The sequence below is a fragment of the Podarcis gaigeae genome (assembly GCF_964106915.1).
Source record: "Podarcis gaigeae genome assembly, chromosome: 10".
NCBI lineage: Eukaryota > Metazoa > Chordata > Lepidosauria > Squamata > Lacertidae > Podarcis > Podarcis gaigeae.
This window is the reverse complement of record NC_139686.1, coordinates 17456215-17472825: the sequence shown is the minus strand read 5'-3', so window position 1 is coordinate 17472825 and position 16611 is coordinate 17456215. Positions and strand designations below refer to the sequence as shown.

The 16611-nt window shown below is 40.8% G+C and overlaps 2 protein-coding genes across 4 annotated transcripts in view; both read left to right on the top strand.

Moving 5' to 3' along the window:
• LOC310826186 (tigger transposable element-derived protein 1-like) overlaps nucleotides 1-16611 on the top strand; it is a 1677490-nt gene that overhangs the window by 672176 nt on the left and 988703 nt on the right. Inside the window, exon 2 of the mRNA XM_083700905.1 lies at nucleotides 15159-15210. The gene's annotated coding sequence lies outside the window, so the exon portion shown is untranslated. The remainder of the gene's footprint in view (nucleotides 1-15158; nucleotides 15211-16611) is intronic.
• The window catches only part of CECR2 (CECR2 histone acetyl-lysine reader), a 117418-nt gene that overhangs the window by 6309 nt on the left and 94498 nt on the right, over nucleotides 1-16611 (top strand). The window lies entirely within an intron of this gene.

Below are 16611 nucleotides of genomic sequence, written 5' to 3'. Positions count from 1 at the left end.
ACTTGCTCCTGAACTTGGATTGTTTCTGCTTCTACGGTTTTTCAGATGACAAACTCCTTAACAGTCTTGTCTTTGTGGATACTTTGGCATAGCTGATACAGCAGATAGACAGAAAATTTCTGTGGCCCTTATTGGCACAGCCATTATTCCTTCTCTTCTAGGTAATTTAAGTGCTGAAAATGCAAAAGAGCATAGGCAGACAGTCTGATCCTGTGCATTTTATTCAAGAGTAAGCTTCCCTGTATTCAGTAAAACTTACTTCCTGGTAAGTGTGCTTTGAACGGAAGCTTTAGCCCCTTTAGTCTGGATGGCAGTCTTGAAACTATCATATGTCTTGGCACATCAACAATTTATTGGATTAATTCTCACTTTTATGTTGTTAGAAGTATACATCTTGAAGATTAGGCAATAGACTTGTAAAACAATAGACAGTAATTATCACTATTGACGTAGTTGAAGAGACTTAAGTTATTATTTTAAAAATCATGGCCAAGATCCTGATCCCCCTTTCCAGGAAGAACAGGGCACAGGTACATGTTGAGGATAAAAAGCTGATTAACAAGAATAACGAACAGGAAGGAAGGATATATTTTGACCGGGTTTGTTCCTTTTCCTCCTCATATTCTGTCTGTTGATACACAGAGATAATGTACTGTGTATTCCAAATTCCATGCTTGGAGTTACTTCTGCTTTCAGTATGAGTTACACAGGAAATTGAGTTGCTGGATGTACATCATGACTAGAAGAGCGAGCAAGAAGGGAGGCATTAGTTTAACAGTTGTTATAAAACAGTTAGCTATTAGGTGTCCAGTTGAAATTATTTGACCAATCATGTAATTTACATTGCAGCCCTATGTATTTTTTCTGTCAGAAATTAAATATATTCTCCTTTGGGAGGGAGGTGGAAAAAGAATGTGTGGAGCAACTGCAAGTGCTGATGGATGACACTGATTATTTATATTTGTGTTTAGCCCTGGTTTGGAAACTGCATCAGATTTGATCACCCTGATGGATAAGAATATCAAATGACACTATTATACTTACTTGATCTCTCAGTGGCCTTTGATACCGTTGACCACTCCTAGATCAACTGTATGGGATGGTATGAGCTTTCGTGTGCATGCACACTTCTTCAGATACACTGAAACAGAAGTTTCCAGACCCTTCTATATAGTGAGAAGGTGGGGAGGGGTATTACTCAGAAGGGTGGTGGGAATGGGTGGTTGGCAGATAGCTGTGATGAGCCTGTTGACGACTCTGAAATTCCTTTGTAGTAAAACAGCTACTTTGAGATCTTGTATAGAATGTCCTGGGAGATTGAAGTGTTCTCCTACTGGTTTCTCTGTCTTGTGATTCCTGATGTCCGATTTATGTCCGTTTATTCTTTGGCGTAAGGTCTGGCCTGTTTGTCCAATATAGAGAGCTGAAGGACACTGTTGGCATTTGATGGCATACACAATGTTAGACGATGAGCAATTAAATAGTCCCGAGATGGTATGTGTGATGTTGTTGGGGCCAGTAATGGTGTTGTCCGGGTGTATGTGGCAGCAAAGTTGGCATCTGGGTTTATTGCAGGCTCTGGTGCCAGTGTCCGTGTTAGGTCTGGTTGTAGTATTATTGTGGGTTAGGAGTTGTTTAAGACTGGGTGGCTGTCTGTAGGCAATGAAAGGTCTTCCTCCCAGAGCTTGAGAAAGAGAACTGTCATTGTCCAGGAGAGGTTGTAGATCTCTGATGATACGTTGTACTGTTTTAACTTGGGAGCTGTATGTGATGAAGTTACTGTTTTAACTTGGGAGCTGTATGCACACGAAAGCTCATACCAAGAACTGACTTAGTTGGTCTTTAAGGTGCTACTGGAAGGAATTTTTTTTTTTTGTTTTGACTATGGCACACCAACACCTATCTGTAACTGTATGGGATGGGTTTCTGCAGGACACCATTTTGTCCGCAATGCTCTCTAGCATTTGTATGAAGGTGGTCATTAAAGGTTTTGAAGCATGGTGCCGTCAGTACACTGATGACATACAGCAAGCATAGGCAAACTCGGCCCTCCAGATGTTTTGGAACTACAACGCCCATCATCCCTAGCTAACAGGACCAGTGGTTGGGGCTGATGGGTGTTGTAGTCCCAAAACATCTGGAGGGCCGAGTTTGTCTATGCCTGACATACAGCTCTGTCTCTCCTTAATATTTGGATCAGGAGAGGCTGTGCAAGCTCTGGATCAGTGCCTTAATGCAGTGGTAGATTAGATGAGGGCTAATAAACTGAGTTTCATTCTTGGAAAAGCAGAAGCTCTCTGCTTCCCATGTCTCAAAGATAGGGCAGTAAGTAGCCTGTTCAGGTTGCACTCCCTCTGAAGAGTGGATACTCCTGGATACATATGTGTCATTAGCTGCCTAACTGACCAGTGACTAGGACTGCCTTTTACCAGCTTTGTCTGGTATGCCAGCTGTATCTTGAGTGGGATATCTTGGTCATCGTAGTCTATGCATTGGTAACCTTGAGGCTGTAATGTAATCTGTGTGGCTGCCCTTTGGCCTGGGCCTGAAGCTCCAGCTAGTACAGAATTCTCTAGATAGTGACTAGATTGCTGATGGAGGCAGGTGGCCACCTCTGGTAACATGCCTTTACTGGCTGCTCAAAAGCTACCACACAAGGTTCAAGGTTCTTGTGTTGATATATAAAGCCCTGAACAACTTGTCCAGGATACCTTAAGGACCACCAGAGCCTTTCTATCCCAGTTCAATCAATGAGATCATTCAGAGGAGCACTGTTAGTTGTCTTCCATGTTACAGAGGCCTGATTGGTCTCAACCAGAAGCTGGGCATTTAGTGTCACCTGTCCCATGCTATGGAATGCTCTTCCAGTAGGGATTTGGCAAGCATCCTGGCCTTTGACATTCAGGTATCTCTTGAAGACTCTTTATTTTTTATGTTTCACTGCTGATAGGCCTATGCAAGCTGTTTAAAATCAGTTAATGATTATTTTGTACTGTTTTTATTTATTATTCTCATTTTTATTGATTACATACAGTAAGCATGCAACTTATTTGGGGATTATGTTCTGGGGATAGCACCTAAAACAAAAATTGTGTATAGTCAAAATGCACTGGCTGCAATGGCAGGTGGGATTGCCAAAGTGCCCCCCCCAATGCCTACCTCCTTTCCGCTGCCATTTAACCCCCCCTTTTTTTTGGCCAGGCTCATAAACCTGAATGCACAAAAGTTTAATGTGTGTAAGTTGTGAGTGTACTGTATTGCTGTACATTTCCCCGATGTTTTATGAGATATCAAGATTTATTAATACCTTTAAATATTAATAATAAAATAAATAATGATGGACAATATCGGCCTTATTATTGCAAACCTAATTTGGTTAATGGCCTTGCCAAGTCCCAGATGTTTCTAAGGGCCAAGCTTCCTGAGCTCTATGAGCTGCAGCAAGAAAAGCAAGAACTTGACATTATCTTTTACCTAACATTGCTGGAGAAACCTTCATGATCCTTTTTAGGCCCACAATGCACATTCCTTTTTCCAGGTCAGCCTGAGTTTTGATATGTCCACAAAACAATTAGCTAATGATTTCCCAGGTTCTCTCTTCATAGTGAGAGTTGCCATGTATGGTTTTCAGCCCGGCATTGAGTCATATCTGGATCCAGAAATAATATAACATATTTGTACTGCACCCCATTGTGCAGTTTTGTGTTTTTTAATCAATAAATAATGCTAATGATGAGTACTGTCAGAAGGGAAAAGAATGTGTTATTATTACTATTTATAAAGTGCTTAATAACATAGAATCTAGAACATAACAAATACTTAACAGAGAGGTGTTTGTTTTTTTTTAAAAAGAAAGTTTGCCAGTTGTTGTACAAAGTTAGGAAAACAAGGAAAACAATAGAACCTCTGCCTTCAAGTTTTTAATCTAATAGATGTGCTGCAAAAGAAAAAGAGTACAAATTATCCACAGTTACATTACTGTTTCAGTGGCCAGTGAGAGAAAAGAGTCCGTTCTGGAAGCTGAGAACCAAATAATATTGGTCCTAGCGAAATTGATGGGAGTGGGCCATGCAGTCTCATCTCTATCTCTGCTATAGTTGGGTGGAACAACTGCTAGTTGAAGATTATTGAGTAATGGTGCAAGAAACTGACTTGTTTCCAGTGCTATTTATAAATAAGAGAAATGAAGGTATTAGAATGTCACCATCCTAAACCTTGGAGTGGCCCATATGCTTGGTGTTCACTGGGATCTTACAGTCCTTCAGAAAACAAGTCCTAAAGAGAAGGAAATATTCTGTATTTCACAAAAGTTCTGTATTTCACATCAGCTAGAGATCCTTGGTAGTGCATAAGCAATTGGAATTTGGTGTAAAAACTTTCCGTCTGAATTTTTAAAAACTGTACATGCCAAAATAATGGGAATGTCTAACAGAGTTGGTAAAATATTTCAAATGCCTGAATATCAACATCACATTTTTAAATGATGGCCTTGCATGGCACTGAGTAAATATTTCCATTTTTTAGGTACCTTAATATCCAGGGCACTTGGAATTTTTACCAGACCTGAATCTATGCAAGCCTATAAGCTCTGCTTGAATTGGGGTAATCAGTGGTGCTAAAAGAACAGAAGAGAACTTTACTGTGGTCTGAACTTTTATAGATCTCTTCATGGAAGTTACTTGAAAAAAACTTTGGTTTTCAGCACTGCAACCTGAACTCTCTTTTTCATTGTCAGTCTACAACCTTGTGCTTACTAGACTGGAAGAAAGTGATGCTTCCAGATGTGGGGTGCCACCAACAGCTGTATGCCTCAGAATCTGGGAAGCAGATGTTTCATTTTCTTTTTCTTGGATCATTGCGTAATGAGAGGCTGAAGAAGGGGAGTGGATTTACAGAGCCGTTTGGCTCAGATAAAGCAGTGCATCCATCAGGCCAGGCTCTGGGCATTGTTATGAGAAGAGAGTGTTGAACAGCCAAGCCCCCATGCTGGCTTCAGCAGAGGCAGCTGCCTGACAAGGCTCAGGGTTCTTCTTTTCAAGACTTCGCAGCTGTGGTTTGGAGGGGAGGAGGTGGCTTAGTATTGACCAGGTCAAAAGTTCAGTGGGACATAAGGGAGTTGCATGTGCAATAATATTATACATTTATTTTTCATATATGTATATCTCTGAGGCAGCTCCAGTAACTGAACACTTCAAAGTACCAGCATATTGAAAAGATATGAACAGCCTATTAATCTAGCTGAGAAACTGGAAATGATATCCAAGACTGTGTCAGCAGTCTGTCTTCTGGGGAACACAAGTTAAGTCTTGGTCTCCAGTGAAAACAATATCACTTGTGGATTGCCTTTGGTGGTAATGTCTCCTTCCCAACTAGTTCATTCTACCTGTCCCCTCCAGTATCAATATTGAAACACGGCATATTTTTACCATAAAACTTTGCTGACCCATTGCTCTTGCCTATTCTACTCTTTCTCCAGTTTGTACGACTTCAATCCTCAACCATTTTGATGGTTCTTATGTCAATATAAACAACAGAGAGTTATAGCACTTTCAATATGAACAGATTTATTATGACATATGCTTTCATGGACTAGAGTTTATCAGAAGCATAAAGTGTTATCCTTGGTTGCCAGACATATATATTGGGGGAGGTATAAACAATGGGTGAAAAGGCCATGAAATTGTGTCTATGACATTTCTATGCAGAGCCCAAATGTATGCAAGATAAGAATAAAGCCGCTCATTCACAATAGTAGTCTCTGTGATAATAAAATTTATTTATTTGAAGCATTTTTATTCCTCTCTTCAACTGAAAATGGCTCTGAAAGTCACTGAAAAATCAAATGTCAGTTATAAGACAGTTCCGTCCCTCTGGCTTACAATAAGTTGTTGGTTTCTCAACAGAGCTGATAGAGAACTGCAGGCCCATCTCTCTCCCTCTCCTATAACCTAATGCAGGCATGCCCAACTCCCAAGAGACTGCAATCTACTCACAGTAAAAAATATCTGGCTGTGATCTACCCATTGTCATTAGAGGATTGACCAGAATTGTTGAGCTTTTTCCCCTTTTTTCTTAGAAAAGTAACGGGGGGTTCAAGGATCGACCAGGGACACCCCCTGATCAATCAGTAGATAATGATTGACCTGTTGGACATGCCTGACCTAATGGAATGGCTAAGCACCGACTGCAGGTTGAAATGAAATGAAAATGAAATGTCACCCTGCCCTGCTGCTGTCACTGCTGCTGCTGCTGCCCCACCAGCATCATACCTACTCCTGCTGACACCACCTACCTCCGCTGTGTGCCTTGCTACTTCTGCCACTGGCGGAGAAGCGCTGCCACCATATGTGGTGATTTCAGGCAGAATTGCATCAATTTCAGTTGTGATATTGCCCCAAATGGACACAATCTTGCCTGAAATTGGCAAGAGGAGGTGGGACGGGCAGGAGACTTCTGCTGCTAAGCATTCTTAGCTGTGCTAATGTAATATTTGTATTTGGGAGGAAAGAGTTCTGGTAAAGTTCAAATTGAATGGAATCAAATCTGCTGATGAAATCTAATTCCACAGCTTCACACTAGTGCCTCCCATTTACCTCTTTTTGTTTAATTATGGTAAATTTGAGGTCAGCAGCAGAGTGCCCAGGCTAATGAAATGTTTTTCCACTGGTTTCTGGGAAACCAATTTTTGTGTTAAGCTAGTGTCCTGTGTTGGCAGCAGAATGACACTGTTGGCATATATCTCATTGGAGAATGAGAAGGTGAATGAACCCCTGATAATATTAGTCTTGTAGCAGGGACAGAGCTGCATCACAGAGTTTGCAACTTGGGTCTGTGTTGGTGTTAGATAGGCTTCTTGCTGGTAAATAACCTTTATCTGGAGGCTGGTGGTAAGAGAGAACATACATGCCTAGCACCCAAAGTCTGTGTGAGGATAGTATTGTCATATTTGGGCTGTAGTTCACTGGTGATATTTTGAAAATATTTTAACGGGGTAGTAACAAGGAGGGGTGTTCTCTCTCTCTCTCTCTCTCTCCTGGGAAATGTCCTGAAGGAGATGATTCCTGGATACCAGTCTGGTTTTGCCAAACTATCTCTTTATATGGGTAAGCATTGTAGTTTTAAGTATGTCTGACAAAAATAATTTGAGCATGGATCTGTCTTAGGAAGTGGAACAAATATGGCTATATGATAGGTCTTGGCTGTAGATGATGGATTTGTGTGGTTCTCTCTGGAGAAGGAGCTGGAAGCATGCAGATATGTGTTGCGATTGATGGGTGTTTGGTATAAGTTGCTCTGTGATAGCTAGAAAGTGAACTTTTCCCAATGTCTAATCTAGGCTTTGGTTGATAATGGGGTTGAAGAAATTTAATATTTAATTGAATTTCTTAGGAGCCAGGTTTCCATGGGTTAAAATGATGAAGATGTTAAGTAGCGGAGAGGCCTTTGAGGACAGAAATATAGGTAGCATTGTTCCAAGTTGGCCATGTATATCTTGGTACAAGCTGTGTGCGAGAGTACACATTTGGGAAATTTCCACCCCATAATACTGAGCTTAGATCACTGAGGTTTGGAGCAAGGTGAACAGCAAGCTTCTAGTCTAGCTGAAAACCTGAGTGGCACAGTTTCACAAATGGGTATTTACCATTCCCTCACTTTGATGCATGGAAGAAGTGTGGCGGGGCAGGGGGAATTGGAATAAGGGAATGTACACATTGCAGACACTAACTTCACTTTCTTCCATGATGCTGCCCACTTTTAGGGGCTCTCCGCCATCTTCATATATTAAAAGTGCTTGGAGTAGTGACCAGTTTGGACTGGAGGCTTTATTTATTATCTATTAAATTTGTATACCATCCTTCAAGCGAAGATCACAGAGTGGTTTACAGCATAAAGAAGCAAAATGGAAATACAAAATATATAACAAAACAAAACCAGTAACTCCCCTCTCACAAACAGATTGTTTAATCAGCCAAAGTCCTGGTTACAGAGGACTATTGTCTGGCACCTAAATATTTGTAATGAAGGCACCAGGTGAGCCTCCTGGCGAGAGCATTCTACTAATGGAGAGCCACTGCAGAAAAGGCCCATTCTCATGTTGACACCCTCCGGACCTCTCATGACATGGACACACACAAAAAGGACCTCAGATGATTATTGCAGTTGGTTCATATGAGGAGAGGTGATCCTTGTGGTATTTCCGGTCCTGAGTTGTTTAATAAGGCTGTACGTATAGTCAAAACCAGCACTTTGAATTTCGCCTGTAAACTAACTGGCAGCCAGTGCAGTTGGGCCAGGATCGGTGTAATTTGCTCAATCCTTTTTGTCCTTGTGAGCAACTGAGCCACAGAATTCTGCACCAGCTGCAGTTTCCAAACTATTTGCCTGCAGAGCTTGTAGCTGGGGGCTGCTGCAATAAAAAGCTGCTCAAGTCTTTGGGAGGCAGAGATGCAGGAGGGCATCAAAGGAGGGAGGGAAGGAAAGAGGGACAGAGGCCATTCTTGCCCACGCCACCCCTGACCATCATTCAAGGCACTCCAGGGTACCACGGCACACTGGTTGAAAACCACTGTTTTATATATTTTCCTCATGGCTGAGTATTGATATGTGTTTGATCTGCATTGTTTGGAAAAGTGTTTGTGGTTGCAATCTTAACACACATTTATCAGGGAGTAATCACTGTTGAACACAATGGAACTTGCTTAGAAGTACTGTTTTTTAGTTCTTCCACACCAATCTGGAGAGATGATTTCAGAAGATGGTGTTTGGAGATTATTTCAGTCCCACAGCATTCATTGTCTGGCTGCCAATAAGATCCCAGACCCAATTCAAGGAGTTGCTATTACAAAGCCTAAGTGACCTAGTGCCTGGATACTTTTCTTGATATCTGATCCTGTCAGCTGGTGTGGTGGGCAAGATAGTGATATGACAGGGCATTATCTGTGGCAGCACCCCATTTATGGAACTCCCTCCTGATTGAGATACAACAAATACAATAAACCTCCACATTAGTTGTTTTCAGATGATAGGTGAAATTACACCTTCATTATACAGTTTTCATTTTATGCTAAAGATGTACTTCTTTATCTGGCCTTTGACATTTCTGATAAATGCATTTTAGGACATATTCTATCATGATTGTAATTTGCTTTAAACTGTTTTTAATGTTGCCTTTTAAATTGCTGTGACCTACCCTAGGATCTTATTATTACTTTTAATTTATTACCTGCCCTTCAGCAGCAGCTTGCAGAGTGCATTACAAGAATTTAAAATGCAGAATTAAAACAGTTAAAACAGAATAGTCACAGTAGTAGGGTGTGGCCTGAGAACACACATCTCAGGTGTTGGAAAGATTAGGGTAAAAGTGGTGTGTCTTCAGCATTAATTGAAAATGGTATAGTAAAGAAGCCAGACACACCTCTGTTGGGAGGGAATTGCACAGCTTGGGGGCTGCCATAGGGCAATGCCCTCTCCTGAGCCACCCCACAACTTTTGAGGGAGGTGAAACTACACCTCTGCTAACCTTAACACCTAGGAGGGCCAATAGGGAAGGAAGAGGCATTTCAATTATTTGCAGGCCTAAGTCATTTAGGCTTTTAAGCATTTACAATGAAGGATGGGCAATATATCAAATAAACAAATGATATCTGTGTTATGTGCTGCTCTGTTGTGAGGTGAGTTTTCCTTTCAATCTGAGTCGTAGCTGCAATGCCTGAGGGAAACTCTTTGGATTTGGTAGGGAGAGATGATGGGTGCCATTACTCAAATTTCAGAATGAAATTCAAGCCATGACAAAGAATCTCAAGTTTAATAAGCTGAAATGTAAAATGTAATATTGTGAATTAGTATTACTTGTGGAAATACTTTTCAGCAAAACGATGTGTGTTTTTTGGTTCCTTTATAAGCATTAAGCAACTGCTGCAGCAAAACTCTGGACAAGCCCTAATTCAATGCAAAAATAATGTATTGGGTTAAAATTGGGTTAAGGCAGTCCAACTTTGTGTACTGAGCAAGCCTAATACTTAGGCTTTCTCTTCTTCCCCACATGGCATTGTGTATTGGTGCCACTCCATGCCTGGCATCTGTTCAGTCCCTGTATGGTGGGGTATAGAGGAGGGGGGAAATCTAGCCTTCATGATGTCTATAGATGCTTTCATAGTTAAGAGGAAATAGCTTTGGAAAAATAGCAATTAATATCTGCCAAATAACTAGCAATAACTGTATTAGAAATACAGATTTAAAGTTTTGTTATAAAAGGCATTTGAAGGATAGAATTTTTTAAATTTCCTCATTAACAGCACCATCACTTGCATCTGCTTTTGAGTGTGAGAACAATGCAAATGCAGCCTAGCCTTCTTCCCTACAGTACAGAATCCAGTTAAACACACAAACCCTTTGCCTTAGAGTGTATCCTTTTCAGTAGACTTGTTCCTTTTAATGGCTGCCCATTCCTGGGGTCTCCATTGTTTCAATAACAATGGCACTAGAGGCAGCTGATTTGGTTGACAGAAAATGTGTTAATTTAACAGATCTATTCACTGTAGCAAGTCTCCTTTCTATTGTGGCCAGTTCCGTTTTGGTTCCTTTGCAAAGTTGGTAAGTTAGCAGATTATGCTAGATGGGGTACCTCTGTAATTAGGCATTTTTCTTAAATCCCTTGTTTAAAGAGACAGAACACTTGCTAAGCAAATTGATGATTATTACCGGATCTTGTTTGTTACTCAAAGTTGCCAGAATACAAACACCATTCTGAAGTTGTGCATTTTTCATTCAATTTTACTTTTCAAAAGTAAAGTTACTTTAACAAGATATGGTAGAAATTGTGCTTTGGAACAACTGGATTTAAGAAGAGTTAGAATTCTACTGAGGAGTTGATTTTATTTCGAATTGTCAGAATGACCTGAACCATTAATGGTAGTCCTGTGTATAACAGTTGCATAAGAAACAATGAAGAATGTAGTCTATTTTTGGATTTCGTAGCTTGAGAAACTGTAGGGGTATATCTGAAGAAGTGTGTATCTGAAGAAGTGTGCATGCACACGAAAGCTCATACCAAGAACTGACTTAGTTGGTCTTTAAGGTGCTACTGGAAGGAATTTTTTTGTTTTGTAGGGGTATATGTTTGTTAGAGAGATTACCTCCATAAAAATGCATTTGCTTTTGGCCATTCTATGTAGAAGCTCTGATTGAAGAATCAAGGTTAAGACCAAGAAGTTTCTTCAAAACAAAACAAAACAAAACAAAACAAAACAAAACAAAACAAAACACACCACCCTGCAAGTTTGCACAGATCTTTTCTCTGACTCCCCCCCCCCCCCGTAATAATTCAATTTGTAAGGGAAATGAGAATGCTGAAGATAGTTAACATTTCACAATGAATCAAAAAGTTGTGACAACAGTGTCTGTGGCATCTGGAAACTAAAGTTCTTCCCTCACCTCTGATTATTTGTTTGCTACACTTCCTGTCCAGATCTGTATGCTGTTCTGGTATTTGGCCATTCTTTGTGTAGGGGTTGGTTGGGACAAGATATGTGTTTACTAAGAGAAAGGGATAAAGTAGCAGCCTTATAATAGCTTAACACAACCTAAAGAATCAGGCTACAATTCCATACCCACTTACTTGAGAGTAAGCTTCTTTGTGCTTGATGGGACTTGGTGCTGTAAATCATGCTTGTTTTTGCTACCTGCTAAACTGTCACAACCAGCAGGTTCTTAAAGGTTTGGCATCATACATGCATGATGTGGTGTATTTTGCTTTGGTCACATTGTGCAGGCAAAGACTATATGATAGACCATTATACCATCTTATTCTTCTATATGTGTAGATGTGGTTTTTCCCACACATAAATGGTACAAGTTGGGTAAAAAAACATAATATTTTTAACTTGATGTATTGTTGTCGTTTGTATTACCTGGTATTCCCAGGATGAACAATATTATTCAGGAGTTCCTTTTTCATTTACTTTTATGTTATCTAGGTATTCCTTAGTTATGCAACAGGATATAGAACAAAGTAATTGGATAGGATGGAATCCCATACATCAGTAGGAAACAGTAGTTTGTTTGTGCTGCTGAATGTTAATTAAATAAACCTTGAGAGGAATGATATGGGTTTGTCTGTTTTAATTGCAGTGCATTGCAGGATGCTTTACATTTAAAATTAACTGACATTTGGAAAGGATCAAAGGAGCTTGGCGATCTCTTATTTTTAAATGTGTTTTCTTCACGGGCAGTTGTAACAATGCATTAGTGTCATATTATCTTTTAATTTCTATATTGAATAAATTATGCTGTTGGGAGCTATAGTGGGAATCTTTAGAAGAATAAATCATTTTGTTTCCAAGATTCTTGTATCTGTCTTTCATTTCCTAATGTTGTATATTTTTTACTTTTTTTGTTTTGTCACACTGGCTTTAGTGGTACCCTGTCTCTAAATATGCAGTCTGAAGTCATCAGCTTTACTATTGCTAGTACCAGTTGCATATTGAGGAGCAGTGTAATAGTGGTTGCTGTTGATAATGTTCCTAGCTAATTGATGATACTTTGAGGCATTGTAAACCTGATAATTCATATTTGGTTGGCCAAATAACATGTTTGAATGTAATCCTAAATCATAATTTAGCTTTATTTGCATGTCTTTCTCCCGCAGTTCTCATATCCCTATCATCCTGGATGGGGATACAGTGGTACCTCGGGTTACATACGCTTCAGGTTACAGACTCCGCTAACCAAGAAATAGTGCTTCAGGTTAAGAACTTTGCTTCAGGATGAGAACAGAAATTGCAGCGTGGCGGCGTGGCAGCAGCAGGAGGCCCCATTAGGTAAAGTGGTGCTTCAGGTTAAGAACAGTTTCAGGTTAAGTACCGACCTCCGGAACGAATTAAATACTTAACCCGAGGTACTACTGTATGTCTTTCTTCCTTGCTTCCCCCTCCCTGCTGTTTATGAAGAAGCTGTTTATGAAGAAGCTGAAGGTTACACTGAGACAATCTGAGAAAAAGATCAGAGCTGTAGGATTTCTTGGGGGCTGGATCCTGACACCCCACCCCAGTGAAACTGGATTGGAGAGAATTTCTGTTTGAATTGGTTTAAGCTGTGAAACCTCCACCTATGGCCAGCCTTTATATAAGTGTGAATAAAATATATATTATAAAACACCAATTAGTCTCTGATACTTGTAAAGTAGGCATGAATCAAAAGACAAATCCACAAAGTTTGTGACTATGAGGTTAGTTGTTTGCTATTGATCTTGTTCATGGATGGGCCCTCAAACTCTGTGTTGAAGAAAAGGTGGTAGAAGTTCCTCTCTTACCCGTTTGTAGTGCCAAGGTGTCTGTGAGTGTGAAATAAATGCTGTTGCCTCTCTTCCATGTTTTATTCATGTATCACATTTATTTGTGCCTACTGTCTGATGAGTAGAGATAATCTACAGTGGTTTCCCCATTACCTCCTTATGTGAATATTGTTAAAAGATAATAGAGGAATTAATGGCAACTGTTTTCCCAGCCTTGCAGTGTAACTTTTATTTGTTGGTTACATTTGTTTCCTGCTTCCCCTCTAGAAGCTCAGGCTTGAGTTTTGAAAAGTTTTCCAAAATAAAAATGGTGAATTATCTTTCTAGCATATCCACACATAGGAAGTCTGAGACTAGGTAAGCTGATAATGAAATAAAAAGGTAAAGGTAAAGGTACCCCTGCCCGTACGGGCCAGTCTTGACAGACTCTGGGGTTGTGCGCCCATCTCACTCAAGAGGCCAGGGGCCAGCGCTGTCCGGAGACACTTCCGGGTCACGTGGCCAGCGTGACATCGCTGCTCTGGCGAGCCAGAGCCGCACACGGAAACACCGTTTACCTTCCCGCTGGTAAGCGGTCCCTATTTATCTACTTGCACCCGGAGGTGCTTTCGAACTGCTAGGTTGGCAGGCGCTGGGACCGAGCAGCGGGAGCGCACCCCGCCGCAGGGATTCGAACCGCCAACCTTTCGATTGGCAAGTCCTAGGCGCTGAGGCTTTAACCCACAGCGCCACCTGCGTCCCACCGATAATGAAATAGCCTATTTCAATTTCATAGCTGAGACTAAAACAGCATTGCCACTCATCGAGGGAAATACAGAGGTGCTTGCTGACAAACTAGTTTGCGTATGAAATCTAAAGGCACTGTGGGCCTTACTTTGTGGTATTTGTTGCTGTTTTACAAGGAAGGGTAAGTTTTTTTTTTGTAAACTTTCTGAACAGAGGGTGCTATACAGAGGGGACAGGTTTATTTAGAGAGGCCAGGTGTGTAAGGCTGGTGGTCTCTCTAACTACACATAAAAGTCTTATAATAAAACAAGGCCCACCACCCCTTTTTAATGGTGGATGGATTATGCATTAAGGCTTACTTGTGTAGTCAATGCATGTATTGGCTTGGTTCACGCATATTGCTAAGTCATGCTTTATTAAACTCTGTCTTAGGGTTATGTGCAGACTCTTGCCAAGTGGTTTAAGTATGCTTTGTTTATTGCCAGCAGTCCATGATCTGAAGCCATGGTTTGTTGTTGGCTTATGAACTTTGGTGGTTTGGTTTGGCATTATGTGTGTCTCCCAACACCCTTCCTTAGCCATGGTTTGGCCACCCCTGACACTCACTAAGTTACAAAGGCCCAAGGTAAGAGCAGCTAGAAAACAAATACAATTTTGGAAAGACAAGCCATGGTTTGTCATCTTTGGGACAACTCGTGGTTAACTTGGTTTGTTAAATAAACCGTGCTTAGTGTTACATGCAAAACAGGCCGTTGAAGGTTCTGTGTGTTGTGAGAAAGGCACACCAGCTTATGGTTCACTCCTGTCAATTTTGTGACCCACAAACTCATACATCAGGGTCATGCGTGAAGGACCTCAGGGACAGAATTGTGCTGAGTAATCCTCATTGTTTCCATAATAGATATGTGAAAATGAAAAGCTTTGGTAAGTGAGAAGGATGAACTTACTAACACTGAGCTGTGATTTTCTGGCTTTTATTGTGCTGTCCTAATATGGATGTCTTTTGAATTTCTTAGACATCAGTAAAAGGCTATGTCAGTCTATATACTTAATAACATCTACTTTGATAACACAATTTAAGGGATGAAATATTAGTGTGTGTATTTCCTTTTCTGAATTAATGAGAATGTTGCTTCCTTAGATCTCATTTAGCCTTGTTCAGCGTATTGCTGGTTGGATTCACATGACAAATAGCCTAGCTATGTGATAGCTAGTTGCTTAAAAGCTTTGCATGATGTGGCCTGAGTCTGCAAGGACAGTCAGTTATTTGTAGCCTCCGAACATGCAGTTAAGCCCAGAGTTAATTGCTCCTCAGCACCCTACATTTCTGAGCAGTAGTGGAGGAAGAAGTTTAACACTGGTATGTGCATAAGCTACAGTGGCATGGATCCGAATACCATAGTTCCTGCTGCATGAGCTGTTGCCCCCATCTAATCCTTCCATGCCCTCTTAAAAATGCAAATCACAGTTGAGGAACTGTTGGATGTTGAGGGGCACAGGTGCTGCATTTGGGGGGAAATAGTATCCCCTTGTCCCTGATTTGTGAACAGAAGTGGTTTCTGCTTTTGAAGTGAGTTATTTGGATCCAGACTATTGAGCTTTTGGGGGCAGACTTGTGGGTCAGTGATTTTAGGATTGAGGCCCACCAAGTACCAGTATTTGGCATGAGATGTTGAGAGGGCATTATTTAGAAATACTCTTTGTAAAATATGAATTGATAACCTAGTATTACTAGGAACCTGAGCTGTTTACATGAACTGATCACATTTACTTTTCTGATGTAAATGTTAGGGACAAGGCTGGGAAATATCAGTCAGCAAGATAAGCTGTATAGAACTAGTGTCTTTGGAGAAGATGAAGCGTAGTCTTTTTCTCTTCTTCCCCTTCCCCTTCCTCCGCTCCCCACCCCCAACCACTCAGTCATGCTGTGTAGAAGTGTCCCACTTCTTGCAGCTGTGTTAAAACTGTAATGGGTCATTTAGATCCAAAATCCCTGGTGAAAGACAGAGGAGGAGGGCACACTGAGACCCTGCCTCAGTGTGACAGCTGCTGATTTGCACTTTCCCTCAGGCTGGAAATAACACTGTATGACATGAGAGAGCGAATGGCATGCGGGGCAGGGGGCGTGGAGAGGTCTGTTTTCTGGCTTCCTTCTGAGTGCTATAATGGCTTTGTATAACTCCTTTCCCACATGGGTGGCAGTCATGCCCCATATACTTAATAGGTTTATTCACTGGCTTCGCCCTAGGTTTGGGAATTATGCTATGCAAGAAGAGGGAGGAATGAGATAGTAGATTATAGTTCTGCACCTAGACAACTCCAATTCTGTGACTGGAATAAATTAGGCAAATTATGCATGCATTTGTTTGCGTTAAATATGTGGGGATTCCCCTGCTCCAAATGCCCATGATTTATTAAGTTTTTTATCATAGATTGAGATTGGAGAAATATTATTATTATTATTAACAACAACAACAACAACAACAACAACAAAGTCCCCCATGCTATTCTTGCAGAGAAGCTGGTAATATGTGGGCAGGACAAGGTCACTGTTAGGTGGATTTGTAGCTGGACCCAAAGAGTGCTCACTAACG